The sequence below is a fragment of the Procambarus clarkii genome, chromosome 19, assembly GCF_040958095.1.
Source record: "Procambarus clarkii isolate CNS0578487 chromosome 19, FALCON_Pclarkii_2.0, whole genome shotgun sequence".
Lineage (NCBI taxonomy): Eukaryota > Metazoa > Arthropoda > Malacostraca > Decapoda > Cambaridae > Procambarus > Procambarus clarkii.
In genome coordinates, this window is record NC_091168.1 from 5,377,600 (window position 1) to 5,397,113 (window position 19,514).

At 41.8% G+C, this 19,514-nt stretch overlaps 1 long non-coding RNA gene across 2 annotated transcripts in view; it reads left to right on the forward strand.

The window, feature by feature from the left end:
* Nucleotides 1-3,314: 3,314 nt before the first annotated feature.
* Nucleotides 3,315-19,514, forward strand: part of LOC138366497 (uncharacterized) — a 28,500-nt gene continuing 12,300 nt past the window's right edge. Inside the window, exon 1 of one of the 2 annotated variants that reach the window (XR_011229140.1) lies at nucleotides 3,315-3,537. This is a non-coding gene — a long non-coding RNA (uncharacterized lncRNA). Of the gene's footprint in view, nucleotides 3,538-3,609; nucleotides 3,761-19,514 lie in introns of those variants that run through there. The other variant, XR_011229141.1, reaches the window with a different exon arrangement.

Below are 19,514 nucleotides of genomic sequence, written 5' to 3' on the forward strand. Positions count from 1 at the left end.
AAATATATAAGAATTGAGTGGTACTTTGATGTCACTACGGTAGTACCTAGGGCTAGTCCATCTTGTTCACCTTCAGTTGGTATAGTGACACCTAGTAACACTCAGAGATGAACACATTAAAATAATAAAATATAAATACACAATTTGTGTAAAAATAATAATTCCCACCCTGCTTAGCGTCTGCACAACATTAAACGATAATTACCAGTGCTGTCTAATACAGTACCAGTTTGATTTGATATTAATCCTACCTAACAAAGTAGCTAATAATAGGTTAAACTAGAGTTGTTCATGATTCAGTACAATTCCAGTCTAAGAAATCCTACCCTCTGTTATCTTGAGACCTTGAGGTTATCTTGATGATTTCAGGGCTTTAGTGTCCCCGCGGCCCGGTCCTCGCCCAGGCCTCCATCCCCAGGAAGCAGCTCGTGACAACTGACTAGCTCCCAGGTACCTATTTACTGCTAGGTAACAGACGCATCAGGGTGAAAGAAACTCAGTCCATCATTTCTCGCCAACGCCCGGGATTGAACCCGGGACCACAGGATCAAGCGTCCAGTGTTCTGTCCGCTCAACCACCTACTCCCTCCCTTAGCAGCTATGTGGGTTGGCATATAACACAATACTAATAATGATGTGCAAATTTTTATATAGCATTGCTATGTTTTTAGATTTTGTAGTTTTAGTTTATATGGAATATATAGTTATTGAAATATACTATTATAGAAAATAGACAAGTAATATTTAATTATGTACAAATTAATGTTGGCTTTCTTGCCACAATCTCCAGTGATGAATAATTGTATTGATTAATTTGTTGGCCACATGTGTCCTAGACTCTCCTGACAAGTGTACTCTGTCTGGAGCAAGGTTTTCACGAAATGGTATGGCAGAAAAATGAATATAGGTAACTTCCAACCTCGCCCTTCTCCTCAGCCGAAAATTTATATAGTTCGCTGCACGTTTGTAAAATTCTGAACTCGCATCCCAACGGGAAGTAAGTCCAGAATTACTTCTTGTGAGTACTTTTTGGTTGGTGAGGTTTCACTAAAGTAAATACAACCGTGCAATTATTTTTCTTGAAGGAATTGATAATTTTTCTGAGATTATTTATGGTTTCAGCTGGGTGTCGAGTTGGATGAATGTCGTTGCCACCCAGATAAATAATTGGTAAATGGTGCGGCCAGTCTAATGCAGATGTTAACACAGGGTTATTATAAAAATTGTGAGCGGTTGCTTCAGGAGATTTAAATATTCTCTCTTCAGTGTGAGGTATGTGACTCAGTGTTGTGGGCAACTTACTATGGCCCACTAAAGCCACTCTATACATTAGGCTTCAGTCTAGCAGGAATGGAAGTTTTAATTAAATTGTGATAATGAATTGAGTTATCCTGGGTGCTGTCAACTGACGGCCGTAAATATTAATATAGTTGTAGATAGCCTAACTCCTGATAATACTCTTAATCAAGAGGTATAATATTACCAGTGGGAGGGGGGAGAGGTTACAGTCTAGAATGTTAATCTACGAAAACATAGACATGATAGTTTTTCATAAATAAATAAAACATAAATTGTAGCATGGGTTAGTATACAAACTACTAACTTTAAACATTTAAAAGCTTAGCTGCTAAAGAAGAATGGTGGTACATCCGACAGTTCTATGACCCATATAATCCTGTCAATGCCTGTTATCTCGGGTGAGATGTGATTCTACGGGATGAGGTACGTTTCCCTTGTTTCCCTTCCCTCCACGCTGAAATATTAATATCTTATAATTTCTACCTAAGAATGCATATTTACACACACATGAAATTAGAACAGGTGAGGCATAGTAATTACACTCACCGGTGTTATTTTGGTGTTCCTGCTCTTTAACGACAAGGCGCCCTACATAATATATACGTCATGGCAACAATAATATATGTCAGGGTACAAATCCTTGCCGAACGTGGTGTCCATAATAATAAGCTGTTAATAATGCTCGCATGCTCCAATAATAAAGACTAGCTTCATGACACTCTTCCAATATGGTTTCTATCTCTGCAGAGTTTTTCTTGCGACTGCCCCGCACGCTACCTAGCGCCAGAGGCTGGTAACTTGGTTAATAATTTGCAATATTTCACTTTAATTTCCTAATTGATGGAAACATTATCAATGTTATTATATGTCGCAGTAACGTACTTTAGCTAACAGCAAATTATTTCTCACTGTGTAAATCATTTAACCTAAATGACATGAAATAAAATACTTACATTTGTAGGTTAATTTAGTTCATTACTTTGTTTACTGGATCAGCTGATCGTAGCTGTAGAAACTCTTTCCAATAAACAGCCATATAATTTTACTAAATTAAACTAAATCAATTGGCAATCTATATTTCTTAATAAATTTTACAAGGTTATACTGAGTTTAATTCGATTGATAGATATATATAATTTATTCCCAAGAGCTGAGCGGCTGATGCAATCACTTGGAAATTTCAAACACCCAAGTACTAATCCCTAGTGCGATAAGAGGAAATTTCTTGTACTAGGAAACTCTTTGTTTCCGCGGTTGTTCAACGTCTTCCCAGCAAGCATAAGAAATATTTCCGGAACAACCGTGGACATTTTCAAGAGGAAACTAGATTTATTCCTCCAAGGAGTGCCGGACCAACCGGGCTGTGGTGGGTATGTGGGCCTGCGGGCCGCTCCAAGCAACAGCCTGGTGGACCAAACTCTCACAAGTCGAGCCTGGCCTCGGGCCGGGCTTGGGGAGTAGAAGAACTCCCAGAACCCCATCAACCAGGTATCAACCAGGAATGATATTTTACTAATACTACTAATCCGTAGTGTAACAATATTAAATTCAGGCATAGTAATGCCAGATTCTCCCTAGAATTCATGGCCACAATTGCATCAGCAACCCAGCCAGGGAGAATAACTTCCACATATTTATGAATCGATTTAAATTTAGTCTAACCTTGTATTATTTATTAAGGAATATCGATTGGTAATAGATTCATTTTTAGTTAACACATTATATAGCTGTTTATTGGAAATAGATTTATACAGCTGTGATCAGCTGATCCAGTAAACAATGTAATGAACGAAATCTCCATTATAAATATTTATTTTCTATCTAACGTCATTTAGTTAAATGATTTACACAGCGAGAAATAATCTGCTGTTATCTAAAACGCGTTATTGTGACGTAAAATAGCATCAGTAATGTTTCCATCCATTTGGAAACCTGAATAAAATATTGCGAATTATACCCGAAGTTTCCAACTTTCGACGAAGGTGGCGTGGGTGTCACTGGCGAGAGACGTGGCATAGAGAGAGACAATTACGATTGAGTGTCCTGGAGCTGATCCTTATTATCGACCAAATTGAGGAGCATCCGTGCATAACGAGCTTTGGATCGATTCGACAGCTTCCATAGATTCCGAACACCACGTCCGGCAAGGCTGAGTGCCACATTCATTTTAATTTGGCCATTTCCTAATGTTTATGATGGTGCCTTGCCGTCAGGCAGCATGTAAACCTAATACCTCCCGTGAGTGCAAATTTTATGCCCCATCCACTCTAATTTCTTGAGTAATTGTAATAATATATTCTTTTGAGTGGAATTTACATGTGATTAATATTTAAGCATGGAGATAGCTGCAAGGGAAACATAAGCCAACTGGCATAATCACGTGTCAGCAGAGGTAAACGACTCGAACTAGATTAGAATGGTTGTAACGCTGCTGGACGCACTCTTTGTTCATATTTGGCACGTAAGCCCCTTATGTTTTCTATTTAATATTTGACTCATCAATACATGCATTGATTAGGAATGAATCATTTTGATAATCTATGAAATTATAAGTTTTACAGTTCACTGCTCTGATTTTATTCTTCAATTGATTATTAAGTTTATTATTTAAGATCCATAGATCACAGGTTCTCCGAGCCCATAACTTCTTTTATTGTCCCCATAAATTGACCAATAATATTATATGTTGCAGTAAATTCCGACACAATCGCAGCCATGAATAGTAGGAAACATTTTGCGGTACTATACCTTATATTAATAAGATTTAATATTGCTACACTACTGGTTAGTAGTATTAATAAATTAGATTCCTTGGTACAATACATTTATATAATTGCACTAAGGTTTAGTTTAAGGGTTTTGGAAATTTCCAACACACACCTTCCCTGTCGCCACCACACACACACCCTCCCTGTCGCCACCACACACACACCTTCCTTGTCGCCACCACACACACACCTTCCCTGTCGCCACCACACACACACCTTCCCTGTCGCCACCACACACACACCTTCCCTGTCGCCACCACACACACACCTTCCCTGTCGCCACCACACACACACCTTCCCTGTCGCCACCACACACACACCTTCCCTGTCGCCACCACACACACACCTTCCTTGTCGCCACCACACACACACCTTCCCTGTCGCCACCACACACACACCTTCCCTGTCGCCACCACACACACACCTTCCCTGTCGCCACCACACACACACCCTCCCTGTCGCCACCACACACACACCTTCCCTGTCGCCACCACACACACACCCTCCCTGTCGCCACCACACACACACCTTCCCTGTCGCCACCACACACACACCTTCCCTGTCGCCACCACACACACACCCTCCCTGTCGCCACCACACACACACCTTCCTTGTCGCCACCACACACACTCCTTCCCTGTCGCCACCACACACACACCCTCCCTGTCGCCACCACACACACACCTTCCCTGTCGCCACCACACACACACCTTCCCTGTCGCCACCACACACACACCTTCCCTGTCGCCACCACACACACACCTTCCCTGTCGCCACCACACACACACCTTCCCTGTCGCCACCACACACACACCTTCCCTGTCGCCACCACACACACACCTTCCCTGTCGCCACCACACACACACCCTCCCTGTCGCCACCACACACACACCCTCCCTGTCGCCACCACACACACACCCTCCCTGTCGCCACCACACACACCCTCCCATCATACACCACACACACCCTCCCATCATACACCACACACACACCCTCCCATCTTACACCACACACACCCTCCCATCTTACACCACACACACCCTCCCATCATACACCACACACACACCCTCCCATCTTACACCACACACACCCTCCCATCTTACACCACACACACACCCTTCCATCTTACACCACACACACCCTCCCATCTTACACCACACACACACCCTCCCATCATACACCACACACACCCTCCCATCATACACCACACACACACCCTCCCATCTTACACCACACACACCCTCCCATCATACACCACACACACACCCTCCCATCTTACACCACACACACCCTCCCATCATACACCACACACACACCCTCCCATCTTACACCACACACACACACCCTCCCATCTTACACCACACACACCCTCCCATCTTACACCACACACACACCCTCCCATCTTACACCACACACACACCCTCCCATCTTACACCACACACACACCCTCCCATCTTACACCACACACACACCCTCCCATCTTACACCACACTCACACCCTCCCATCTTACACCACACACACCCTCCCTGTCTCCACCACACACACACACACACACCCTCCCTGTCTCCACCACACACACACACACACACCCTCCCTGTCTCCACCACACACACACACACACACCCTCCCTGTCTCCACCACACACACACACACACACACCCTCCCTGTCTCCACCACACACACACACACACACACCCTCCCTGTCTCCACCACACACACCCTCCCTGTCTCCACCACACACACACCCTCCCTGTCTCCACCACACACACCCTCCCTGTCTCCTCCAGACACACCCTCCCTGTCTCCTCCAGACACACCCTCCCTGTCTCCACCACACACACCCTCCCTGTCTCCACCACACACACCCTCCCTGTCTCCACCACACACACCCTCCCTGTCTCCACCACACACACCCTCCCGGTCCCCAACACACACACACCCTCCCTGTCTCCAACACACACACACACACACACACCCTCCCTGTCTCCACCACACACACACACACATACACCCTCCCTGTCTCCACCACACACACACACCCGCGCTGTCTCCACCACACACACCCTCCCTGTCTCCACCACACACACACCCTCCCTGTCTCCACCACACACACCCTCCCTGTCTCCTCCAGACACACCCTCCCTGTCTCCTCCAGACACACCCTCCCTGTCTCCACCACACACACCCTCCCTGTCTCCACCACACACACCCTCCCTGTCTCCACCACACACACCCTCCCGGTCCCCAACACACACACACCCTCCCTGTCTCCAACACACACACACCCACCCTGTCTCCACCACACACACACCAGACACCAGAACACAAAGAACACGAACAGAAAGAGTAACAATCAATCAAATAAAATCGAGTCCAAGCGATGCTAAAAGCTCTGTACCTCAAGGTACAGTCCTTGCACCGCTACTTTTCCTTATTCTCATATCTGATATAGACAAAAATACACATCACCGCTTCGTTTCGTCCTTTGCAGATGACACAAAAATTAGCATGAAATTACCTCTGCAGAAGACATTGAAAAACTACAAGCAGATGTCAACAAAGTTTTCGATTGGGCAGCAGAAAATAACATGATGTTTAACAGTGATAAATTTCAAGTACTCAGGTACGGCAAAAATGAGGATCTGAAACATAATACAGGGTACAAAACACAATCGAATCTTCCCATAGTAGAAAAACAGCATGTCAAGGATTTGGGAATAATGATGTCCGACGATCTAACGTTTAGGGAGCATAACCAAGCAAATATTGCGTCAGCCAGAAAAATGAGAGGATGGATTACGAGAACTTTCAAATTCAGGGATCCCATCACAATGGTTGTACTCTTCAAGTCACTTGTCTTGTCCCGTCTCGAGTACTACTCAGTACTCACTTTTGCCTTCAGAGCAGGAGAGATTGCTGAAATAGTGGGAATACAGAGAACATATACGGCACGCATAGACGAGATAAAACACCTAAATTATTGGGATCGTCTCAAAATTCTCCTAATGTACTCTCTAGAAAGGAGACGAGAGAGATACCAAATAATATACACATGGAAAATACTGGAGGGACAGGTCCCAAATCTACACAGTAAAATAACAACGTACTGGAGTGAACGATATGGACAAAATTGCAAGATTGAACCAGTGAAGAGCTGAGGTGCCATATGTGGGAAAAACCTGCTGGGATTGATATAAGAGGAGACTACCAGGGACTTGTACTGAACTAAATTAAAAAATTACTGTCTGCAAATTAATTCAACTAAAATCTCTAGCTAGGGTTGTAAATCCTAGCTCCTCTTTTCCTAATGACAGATTGTGGGCTGTAAGGGACAGGTGGGGTGAATGACTTAGTTGATAGAAGTTCCAATCCACCTGTAGACAGGGATCTCACATCAGCTTGTATTTTATACAAGGATAAGATTTAATAAATTCAGTTATCTGACTGAACACTGGCTCTGTTTAAATCAGAGATTTAAACATACATAGTCTAACCTAGTACCATAACTTAACAGCCAATAGATTCTTATACTATAAACAACAAATTAATTGTAAAAGTATAAATAAATGACCTTAAATGGAGTCTTAATACTATTAACTTAGTACTAGAAATTATATTCAATTAAATGAACTTATATGATAACTTATAAATAACTAAGCAAGCAATTGATAACTTAATTTATATATTCAAATATATATGCAGACATATTCACTTTATACAGTTAGCTTGACTGAATCTCTTCCAAGACTGTGGACACTTGTGAGGTTTTTACTTATTGAGGCTGAATTCTTTTCTGACAGAATGGACACTCATGAGGTTCAGTGCTTGGATAAGATTCACAGCTACACTACAATTTTAATAAACGTACCGATATGTGAGGCTTAGCCTCGCTTTTTAACCAACAGACAGATTTATAGGATATTAAAGTTACACAAGCATACAATTGGCCAATCATACACCAAATAACCCTCAATATACTTCTCTGCCAGTCGGAGTGCCTGTCTGACAAGTTTGCCAGACTGATTAACTCTCTCTTGTTGAGTTTAGGCACGATATTTTGCTACAGCGTTGCTGTATGATGATCTGGTAGCGTTGCTACGTGATTATCCTGCAGTTGCAGAAGAATGATTCGAGATAAAAGTTTATGAATGAAGGTGGAGGAAACCGTGTCACTGATCTCCACTATACACTCTATTTTATAAATGTTCTAGGATTTTCCTTGTAGATATTGTCCAGGTACTCCCCCAGTTCTAGAGAGTGTTCACTGGCGATAAAATATATTAGATAAGGTGTCCTTGAGCTGGTAATGTTCGCTAAGGATCAGTCACTTGTTCACTCATTTGTAAACAAACGCAGAGTGCCGCTGGGCTTGTTGGTGGGCGCTTCACTCCCCCCATCGCCCTACCATGCTCTCTGAGCACGGTAGCCTTCAATGAATATTGATTGATTATTTTTACAGTCTAGACTTATGATTGAAATAAGATGTGATTATAATATAATTAGATATAAGATTTAAAGATTATAAGTAGTATTTGTAAGTACCACTGAATCTTATTAAGGATTTGATTTTTAATCCTACCGGATGTTGAATCAATGTTCCAATAGTTTTTTAATTAAGAAGTCCTTCTAGAAGCTTCTGGATCCTTGAGAAATCATGTACAAAGTCACGTAGGCATCAAAAGGGCCCCTGTTGAGTACGTGTTCATGGTGCCATTGTCATCTAGGATCAAGCTATAATGAATCTTTAAAGATTCATTATATGATTTTGATACAATTTAGATATGATTTTGATATGATTTAGATATGATATAGAAATTATACATTTCTTAGATGATTATTAGATATGGTGGGTAAAAATTTCCCACATCTTCCAGAGGGAGAGAACTGGCACAGAGTCCAATACTTAGGACAATAGTAACCATATGTATTTATTTACTCTCCATTGGATTGATAATACAAGTGCAAATTTTGCTTGCACTTTTGTGCTGCCGTCCGTTGTGGACGATTGTGTCTGTTAGGAGTCTGTGGGTCTTGTGGAGTTAGAGTGTCTTGAGGTCTCTCAGGATCTAACTGCAGCTGGCTCACTGATTCCATGTGGATGAGTTTGTCCAATGTCTTCAGGGAAGTTGTTCCTTTAGACAGGATTTTGACTATTCTCAAAATCCCCTGACTATCCGGATGGACTGAGACAACTTTACCTAATGGCCAGTCAGCCCTAGGGCCATCACTGTCTACCAAGACAATATCGCCAGGTTGGAGATTAGCTATATTATGTGGGACATTGGCCCCATAGTGATGTTCTCGTAGAGATGTAAGATATTCTTTTGTCCAAACATCATTCCATTTTTGGATTATGCTGGACAGATGCTTATACCCTTGAACCAACTCGCTCTCACCCACATATGAGGGATCTCTGATCTCATCATCCACTAGAGATGGTACTGGAGTCAGAAGTCTTCCATACATTAGGTGGGCAGGACTTAATGGCTCATGTTGAGTAGGATCCTCAGACAAGTAAGTCAACGGCCGGTTATTCACCCTTGATTCTACTTCCGTGATTACTGTCTGGAGCTATTGAAGATTGATTTTCTGACGGTGTAGAGATTTTCTCAAGGATCTTTTTACAGTTCCTATTAACCGTTCATAAAATCCTCCGTGCCATGGGGCTCTCGGAGGGATAAATTTCCATCTGCAATGACGCTGTTCCAGTGTGGAAGTAACTGCAGGATGGGAACAGATTTCCCGTAGACACGCTTCTCCAGCTACCAAGTTTGCTCCGTTATCTGAAATCATCAGCTTAGGGCATGATCGGCGTGCTGCGAATCTGCGGAAAGCTTGAATAAATGATTGAGCAGTCATATCGGGTGTTACCTCTAGATGTACTGCCCTGGTGGTAGCACAGGTGAACAGACAGATGTATGCCTTGATAGGTTGCTTATCTGCAGTCCCTGTTAGATATATTGCTCCTGTATAATCTACTCCTGTCGTTTCGAAAGGTTGTAGATGGACCACTCGTTCCTTTGGCAGGGGTGGTGGCCCTGGATAAGAGCAAGTTCTTGCATCGTACCTTCGGCATATCATGCAATTCTTCAAGATTGATTTGACTGACTGTCTTCCCTGAGGAATCCAGTACTGCTGTCTGATTTGTGTGAGTGTGTCTAACACTCCTCCATGTTTGATGATTTGTTGATGTGTATGCAACACAATCAACCTTGTGATCCAATGATTTTTTGGTAAAAGCCATGGATGCACCGTATCTAGATTGATATCTGCGTGTTTAAGTCTCCCTCCACAACGCAGAATGTTGTGATTTTCTTGGTCTATCCACAGACCGAGATTGTGTTTTAACTTATGCGGAAGATTTTCATAGTTATTCCCATAAGTTTCTCTCTGGGCTTGTCTTACCCAATAGATAAGTGCATCAGGAAAAGTGTATTTTATACCTTTTTTCCTGAGATAATGAAACACGTTCTGTGTTACATTGATTAATTTGATGAGCGAGGAGTAACGAGTACAATCCAAGACTGATATTTGAGCTTGCTGCCTGGTGGTAGTTATGGTTTGTGTCGTAATGACGTGTGGCTTTTGTTCAGGCCAACTACCATTCACTAACCATCGAGGCCCTTGAAACCAAATATCTGCCTTTGCAAACTGTTTAAATGTCATACCTCTTGATAAGAGATCAGCTGGATTATCCTTTGTTGGTACATGCAACAATTGAAAGCCTGCGGAAATTTCTTTAATTTCCGAGACGCGATTTTTTACATATGGAGTTGGACAGTTGTCGTTTCGTACCCATTGTAAGACAGCTTCATTGTCAGACCATATGATGACATCCTTGATGTTCATGGTAGACAAGACTTGTTTGATATGCACAGCTAAGCGTGTACCAGTTAGCAGTGCTGTTAGTTCCATCTGAGGCAAAGTCCTCTTTTTTAATGGAGCGACTCTGGCCTTAGAGGTGATAAGATATGATTGATTAGAAGTCACTAAGTAAGCACAAGCTCCAAAAGCTTTGGCTGACGAGTCTGCGAATACATGTAGTGATACTTCCTCATTTTCCTCGACTATGTGTCTCGGAAAGATTATCTTTTCAACTAAAGTTTGTTCTTGAGCCACTTCCATCCAAGCTTTTTGTAACTGGATTGGTAGTGGATCATCCCAACCAACCTTAGCCTTCCATGCTTGTTGCACCAATAAACGCCACTTGATAGTCAAAGGATTTAGTAGACCAAGTGGGTCGATTACTTTGCTAACTTGTGAAAGCAAATCCCTTTTTGTAGTGATGTTGTAATTTACTGGCACGGATTTGATCGATATTGTGTCCGAGATTAAATCCCAATCCATACCTAACACCTTTTGTGATTCTGGTACGTGATATTCAGGGTAATCTCTTGCTATTTGATTATTCAATGTTGCATTATTAGAGGCCCAAGATTGTAGTGGCATGTTTGCACCTTGTAGCTCCTTGTTAGCCTCTTGATATAATTGTAACAGTTCAGTAGTACTGTTAACTGTCCCTTGAAAATTATCTACATATAGATTTTGACTGATTTCAGTCTTACAGGGACTTGATGATTTCTTCAGATGAGTATCTAGAGTTGCTTGCAACAGAAATGGACTGCTTGTCGCGCCGAAAAGAACTGAAGAGAATCTGAAAGTCACTACAGGACTATTGACATCTTCTGGGTTCTCTACCCATAGAAACTTAGTGAAGTCTCTATCTTCTTCTTGTAAGCCAACTCTTAGAAAGGCCTTACTTATATCTGCTGAATACGCATATTTGTTAAGTCTAAACTTCAACAGTATGTCATACAATTTCTGAGTTAGACTTGGACCTGTTTGCAAACAATCATTTAGACTGGTTCCTTGGGGTCCAGATTTAGAGCTACAATTAAAAACTATCCGTAAAGGAGTCGTTTTTGATTCTCTCATTACAGCCATGTGAGGTATAAAATGGCCTGTTTGCGTATTGTCATGTTTCACGACTTCGATGAATTTATTCTTTAATTGTTGAGCAATAATCTCATGATAGAGTTTTAAATGCTCAGGCCTTTTTCTTAGCTTTGCTAGTTGCGATTTAAATTGACTATAAGCCATGTGATAATTGGTAGGTAAGGTTTTATGGTTGATTTTCCATGGTAGCCTTACCCAGTACTGTCCATCATTGTACTGTACAGTTTCTAAGTATTGATTGTATGCACAGACATCATCAGGACTTGGTTGTTCAGGAATTATTCCTATGGCATCAAGTTCCCACAATTGATGTACAGATTCCAATCCATCATCAATCATGTGGGGGATTTTAAGTGGTGACTGTTCTTTGCCTAGTCATGCCACTATTACAGTTTCTGTATGATGTGATTTTTCAGGAGTTGAAGGTTCAAGATCTAGTATAGGTCCTGTCATCAATATGCCTCCTGCTGATTTGAGTATATTCATACCCATAGATTCTTCTGATCCCAGAATGAATCGATGATAGTAGTCAGCTCCAATCAGGATTCCGATATCTCCTATGTAGTCAGAATCGAGTAGAGGATCTGCTAATTGGATTCCTTTTTCTTTTAGGAATTTAATAGTTGCTGTCAGACCAGTCACTTCCATTTCAGTAGGAATTTTATCAACTACTATGGCTTCTACTGTCCTTTGGGATGTACCTAGACAGACATTGAGTTTTACTACTGGAAAGGTTCTACGACCAGAATTAGTAAAAAACCCTGATATGGATGTAGATACTTGCTTTGAAGATTTAAGTTGTAAATCTTCTGCCATCTTTTTACTGATAAAGGTTTTCTGTGACCCTTGATCAAAAAAGCCTCTAGTTGGAATACAAATTCCTTGATTGCATAGTTCTAGCTGTGCAGTAGGCAATATGGCTGTTGTAACAATTTCTGTATCCAAGTCGTTGACATTGCTCATTACTGTACAGAATTGTACGGCTGTTGTGTTATTATCATCTTTGGGCTTTGCCTGAGATGCATGTTGATTATTGGAAGTCTGTGATCTGGATTGAGTGTTAATATCACCACAGAGTGCTGTGTGATGTACACTTTTATGACAATATTGGCAGTTCTGCAATTGAGTGATACACTCACTAGTATCGTGCTTCCGTAGACAACGGATGCACCTGTTCAGAGATTTCAGTCGATCGATTCGACTGGCACGGCCTTCATAAACTGTGCATTGATAAATGGTATGTGCTTCTTGACAGAATAAACATTTTGGGGCACTTGCAGCTCCTTTTGTCTTATCTGTCTTAGGAGCTTGGTTTCCTACAGTTCTGTTAACTGTGGGGGATATAGCATAAGAGCCAACATTATTCTGTTTCCACTTTGCAGAAGAGGAGTTTTGTTGCCTTGATTTTTGACTGCCATTCTGGACATTTTTGTTTTTGTCCGTAGATTCACCTTTGGGGATTTTTTCTTGAGATCTCAGTTTTCCTCGGCTTCGTAATCTTTGTACGTAAGCTCGAAGTCCATCAATGATTTGGCTTTGTGATAAGATGTTGGTGTTATAATGAGTGCATAGGCTGTCTATGACCTCATTTGGAAGTTTCCTTTGAATGATTAACTTTATAAGCCACTCTGCATCACCTACAGGTACTTTTGTACTGAGGGCTTTGATGATTGATTCTATAGACAATCGAAATGATTGTAGTGACTCATAACTTTTATTTGGAGAGGGTAAATCCAATAATTTGTACGAGAGACGTGCAATTGCAGTCTCCTTATCACTGTAGTTATCTTGTAACAACTGTAAGGCATGGTCGTAATCATCATCTGTTAATGACAAATTAGCAATGACCTGCCTTGCCTCTCCCCGTAACTGGCCTTGCAAATATTGAAACTTTGTCACCTTTTTGAGAGAGGGCTTGGAGTTTATTATAGAATCAAAGTGTCTCCAGAAGGTATCCCAATCGTCTTCATCCTTGCCCTCAAAATATGGTAATTGTACCTTTGGGAGCTCTGCGGCTATATGTGTGATAGTTGCATTGCTCTGTTGAGTGGATGAGCTCACATTGGATTGGGTTCCTGCTTGAGATATTTGTTTGATTAAAGGATCAAGTTGATCTTGGATTTTATCTTCATACATTGTCATTTCAGCGACAATTTCCTGAAGTTCCCTTCGGGTTAAATCTGCATTAGCCATTTCTGTTAGATAAATCTCTGCATGGCGTTTGATTTGTTCATACTTATCCACAGCTGCTTTTACTCTGGTATTCAGAATTATTAAATCAGGAGATGGTTGCCTAGCCAACTTTTGACATTTGTCAATCAGTTGAGTTAGGTGATTTTGCAGACCATTAAGTGTCCTCCTATTTCCTGTTTCAGCTGCTGGTGGAACACTGTCAGCCATTTTGACCTTTTCCGAGTTTTGGAGATTCCGAGATTTTTCTCTTTTTTCTGATAAATATGTATGATGTTAATGTATTTTGATAAATGAGCTTTCCTGTCTACTTAGGTAATGATTCCAAAGATCGTCCTTCATTTCCTCCCTGGAATCTGGTTGTAGCAGGTGTTCAATTATCAAAAGTACTGTAATAATTTGATTTGTGACCCGAATGCACGAATGCACCAAGTTGGTAAATCCTGTAATAATTTTTTAAAAATAGTAAATGGCACTATTTTTGCAAAGTTATTACAAAATCTGTTACCATAATAATAGTTAGATAAAATACAGTAGAATGTCTACTGGTTTTACCTGTAATATAGGGTATGATATAGTTGATTATGGTTAGATTGTAAGGAACGCTCTTACAGTGATGATAACACTTTTTTAAAGAATATTATGTAATGAGCAGCTCTGAAAATCAGTAGATTAGAGATAATGCTAGATAATACACTTAAATATACATGTAATGTTACCACAATGAGGTAGGTAATTGGTATTTTATGATTAAGATGCAGTTGTGTCTTTGACACTGATATACTTAATTACTGTTGTTTCTTAACACAAAACAGTATCAGTTTGTTATGAATGCTTACTAGTTAATGGATACGGTGGCTTAAGCCACTGCAAACTATTTGTTTACTTAGATATATAGCTATGATAAACATTGGCTGATAGCTAGGTTAGGCTAGAATATGTAAGAATTATTCCAATGCAAAATCAAGAAGTGTCTTATGTATTTGGCATTGAAATATTCGGTAAACGAATGATCATAAATATCTAGGTACAAAGGACCATTTATTATCCGGTTCGAAGGACCATTAATGTGGGAAAAACCTGCTGGGATTGATATAAGAGGAGACTACCAGGGACTTGTACTGAACTAAATTAAAAAATTACTGTCTGCAAATTAATTCAACTAAAATCTCTAGCTAGGGTTGTAAATCCTAGCTCCTCTTTTCCTAATGACAGATTGTGGGCTGTAAGGGACAGGTGGGGTGAATGACTTAGTTGATAGAAGTTCCAATCCACCTGTAGACAGGGATCTCACATCAGCTTGTATTTTATACAAGGATAAGATTTAATAAATTCAGTTATCTGACTGAACACTGGCTCTGTTTAAATCAGAGATTTAAACATACATAGTCTAACCTAGTACCATAACTTAACAGCCAATAGATTCTTATACTATAAACAACAAATTAATTGTAAAAGTATAAATAAATGACCTTAAATGGAGTCTTAATACTATTAACTTAGTACTAGAAATTATATTCAATTAAATGAACTTATATGATAACTTATAAATAACTAAGCAAGCAATTGATAACTTAATTTATATATTCAAATATATATGCAGACATATTCACTTTATACAGTTAGCTTGACTGAATCTCTTCCAAGACTGTGGACACTTGTGAGGTTTTTACTTATTGAGGCTGAATTCTTTTCTGACAGAATGGACACTCATGAGGTTCAGTGCTTGGATAAGATTCACAGCTACACTACAATTTTAATAAACGTACCGATATGTGAGGCTTAGCCTCGCTTTTTAACCAACAGACAGATTTATAGGATATTAAAGTTACACAAGCATACAATTGGCCAATCATACACCAAATAACCCTCAATATACTTCTCTGCCAGTCGGAGTGCCTGTCTGACAAGTTTGCCAGACTGATTAACTCTCTCTTGTTGAGTTTAGGCACGATATTTTGCTACAGCGTTGCTGTATGATGATCTGGTAGCGTTGCTACGTGATTATCCTGCAGTTGCAGAAGAATGATTCGAGATAAAAGTTTATGAATGAAGGTGGAGGAAACCGTGTCACTGATCTCCACTATACACTCTATTTTATAAATGTTCTAGGATTTTCCTTGTAGATATTGTCCAGGTACTCCCCCAGTTCTAGAGAGTGTTCACTGGCGATAAAATATATTAGATAAGGTGTCCTTGAGCTGGTAATGTTCGCTAAGGATCAGTCACTTGTTCACTCATTTGTAAACAAACGCAGAGTGCCGCTGGGCTTGTTGGTGGGCGCTTCACTCCCCCCATCGCCCTACCATGCTCTCTGAGCACGGTAGCCTTCAATGAATATTGATTGATTATTTTTACAGTCTAGACTTATGATTGAAATAAGATGTGATTATAATATAATTAGATATAAGATTTAAAGATTATAAGTAGTATTTGTAAGTACCACTGAATCTTATTAAGGATTTGATTTTTAATCCTACCGGATGTTGAATCAATGTTCCAATAGTTTTTTAATTAAGAAGTCCTTCTAGAAGCTTCTGGATCCTTGAGAAATCATGTACAAAGTCACGTAGGCATCAAAAGGGCCCCTGTTGAGTACGTGTTCATGGTGCCATTGTCATCTAGGATCAAGCTATAATGAATCTTTAAAGATTCATTATATGATTTTGATACAATTTAGATATGATTTTGATATGATTTAGATATGATATAGAAATTATACATTTCTTAGATGATTATTAGATATGGTGGGTAAAAATTTCCCACACCATAGGCACAATCAGAGAGCACTGTATAAGCATCAGAGGGCCGCGGTTGTTCAACGTCCTCCCAGCAACTATAAAAAATATTGCCGGAACAACCATGGACATCTTCAAGAGAAAACTGGACTGTTTTCTAAGAGAAGTTCCGGATCAGCCGGGCTGTGGTGGGTATGTGGCCCTGTGGGCGGCTCCAAGGAACAGCCTAGTGGACCAAACTCTCACAAGTCGAGTCTGGCCTCGGGCCGGGCTTGGGGAGTAGAAGAACTCCCAGAACCCCATCAAGCAGATATCACCCTCACTGTCTCCAACACACACAACCCTCCCTGTCTCCACCACACACAACCCTCCCTGTCTCCACCACACACAACCCTCCCTGTCTCCACCACACACAACCCTCCCTGTCTCCACCACACACAACCCTCCCTGTCTCCACCACACACACCCCCTCCCTGTCTCCACCACACACACACCCTCCCTGTCTCCACCACACACACACCCTCCCTGTCTCCACCACACACACACTCTCCCCGTCTCCTCCACACACACACTCTCCCCTTCTCCACCACACACAACCCTCCCTGTCTCCACCACACACAACCCTCCCTGTCTCCACCACACACACACCCTCCCTGTCTCCTCCACACACATACTCGATGTCTCCACCACACACACACTTCCTTCTTCCATCGTTATCGTTACCAAGTGTCTCTCAGGTGTCAGTGTACCGTTACCAAGTGTCTCTCAGGTGTCAGTGTACCGTTACCAAGTGTCTCTCAGGTGTCAGTGTACCGTTACCAAATGTCTCTCGAGTGACACTATATCGTTACCAAATGTCTCCAGGGTGACACTGTACCGTTACCTAGCGTCTCTCAAGTATCACAGTTCCATTAAGTGCAGGACGTCAGAAAGTACTGTACCAACATCAACTGTACCTTTGGGGTCTCTGTACCCACACCGAATGTACCTTAGGTGCCGTTGTTAGCACATCAGCTCACCTGTTCCACCTGGCGTGTGAGGATGCGTCCCTTCCCACAGCCAGCCGGACACTGACGCCGCGCGCCTCTACACTCATGGGTTCTGATAGTTGAGAGTGTTGATGCGCAGTGTCCCTTCTAGGAGCGGTCCAGTGCGCATCACTTCCTCTTTATTCGCCAATGAATTGGGGCGTATGCATGTCCGGCTGTACCATGGTAATGAGGCGTATACATGTCCGGCTGTACCATGGTAATGAGGGGTATACATGTCCGGCTGTACCATGATATTGGGACGTATACATGCCTGATTGTACCATGGTATTGGGGCGTATGCATGTCCGGCTGTACCATGGTAATGAGGGGAATACATGTCCGGCTGTACCATGGTAATGAGGGGTATACATGTCCGGCTATACCATGATATTGGGACGTATACATGCCTGATTGTACCATGGTATTGGGGCGTATGTATGTCAGGCTGTACCATGGTAATGAGGTGTATACATGTCCGGCTGTACTATGGTAATGAGGCGTATACATGTCCGGCTGTACCATTGTAATGGGGCGTATACATGTCCGACTGTACTATGGTAATGAGACGTATACATGTCCGGCTGTACCATGGTAATGAGGCGTATACATGTCCGGCTGTACTATGGTAATGGGGCGTATTCATGTCCGGCTGTACTATGGTAATGGGGTGTATACATGTCCGGCTGTACCATGGTAATGGGGTGTATACATATCCGGCTGTACCATGGTAATGGGGCGTATACATGTCCGGCTGTACCATTGTAATGGGGCATATTCATGTCCGGCTGATCCATGGTAATGGGGCATATTCATGTCCGGCTGATCCATGGTAATGGGGGCGTATACATATCCGGCTATACCATGGTATTAGGGTGTATACATGCCAGGCTGTACCATGTTATTGGTACTTATACATGACTGGCTGTACCATGGTATTGGGTTTTATACATGCCTGGCTATACCATGGTATTGGGGAGTATATATGACTGGCTGTACCATGGTATTGGGACGTATACATGCCTGACTGTACCATGGTATTAGGACGTATACATGAATGGCTGTACCATGGTATTAGGACGTATACATGCCTGGCTGTACTATGGTATTGGGACGTATACATGCTTGGCTGTACTATTGCATTAGGACGTATACATGCCTGGCTGCACCATGGTATTAGGACGTATGCATGCCAGGCTGTACCATGGTATTGGGTCGTATACATACCTAGCTGTACCATGATATTCGGACGTATTCATGCCTGGTTGTTCCATGGTATTGGGACGTATCCATGCCAGGCTGTACCATGGTATTGGGGTGTATACATGCCTCGCTTTACCATGGTATTCAGACATATCCATGCCTGGCTGTACTATGGTATTGGGACGTATACATGCTTGACGGTATTATGGTATTGGGACGTATACATGCTTGACGGTACTATGGTATTGGGACGTAGACATGCCAGGCTGAAACATGGTATTGGGGCATATACATGCTTGGGTGAGTAGTGAAATCGGGGCCGTAGACCGTG